The sequence below is a fragment of the Nanorana parkeri genome, unplaced genomic scaffold (genome assembly GCF_000935625.1).
Source record: "Nanorana parkeri isolate BGI_ZX_2015 unplaced genomic scaffold, ASM93562v1 scaffold157, whole genome shotgun sequence".
Classification (NCBI taxonomy): Eukaryota; Metazoa; Chordata; class Amphibia; order Anura; family Dicroglossidae; genus Nanorana; species Nanorana parkeri.
In genome coordinates this window covers 1,193,589-1,193,917 of record NW_017306425.1, presented here as the reverse complement: position 1 = coordinate 1,193,917, position 329 = coordinate 1,193,589, and the positions used below count along the sequence as shown (strand labels likewise).

General features: G+C 59.9%; 1 protein-coding gene across 1 annotated transcript in view; it reads left to right on the top strand.

Moving 5' to 3' along the window:
- The window catches only part of ANTXR1 (anthrax toxin receptor 1), a 178,685-nt gene that overhangs the window by 67,166 nt on the left and 111,190 nt on the right, over positions 1-329 (top strand). The gene's annotated exons all lie outside the window — the stretch shown is intronic.

The following is a 329-nucleotide window of genomic DNA, read 5'->3' as shown; positions in this document are numbered from 1 at the left end:
GAGGGGGTGGTGGCAGTGCTGTCAGTGAATTGGTCGTTCCGGGGGGTGGGGGCCTGGCGGTGTTTGCCGTCAGTAAATGACCGTGAAGAAGGCAGTTCTGGTGTCTGAAGTTACCGCTGGGTCCAGAACCTTTGGCCGTCATCCTGCCCAGCTCACTAACATCACTGGTTTCCAGGAGCTAGGCAGGACGCCAGCCAGAATGTCCTGCTCAGTTCCTGCCAACTGGTGACGTCAGTGAGCTGGCCAGGAAGCCGGACAGAGCATCACAGGTTGCTAAGAGCTTTAAGCAACCTGTGATGCTGTGGCTGCCCCCCTGCCACCCCCCCCCC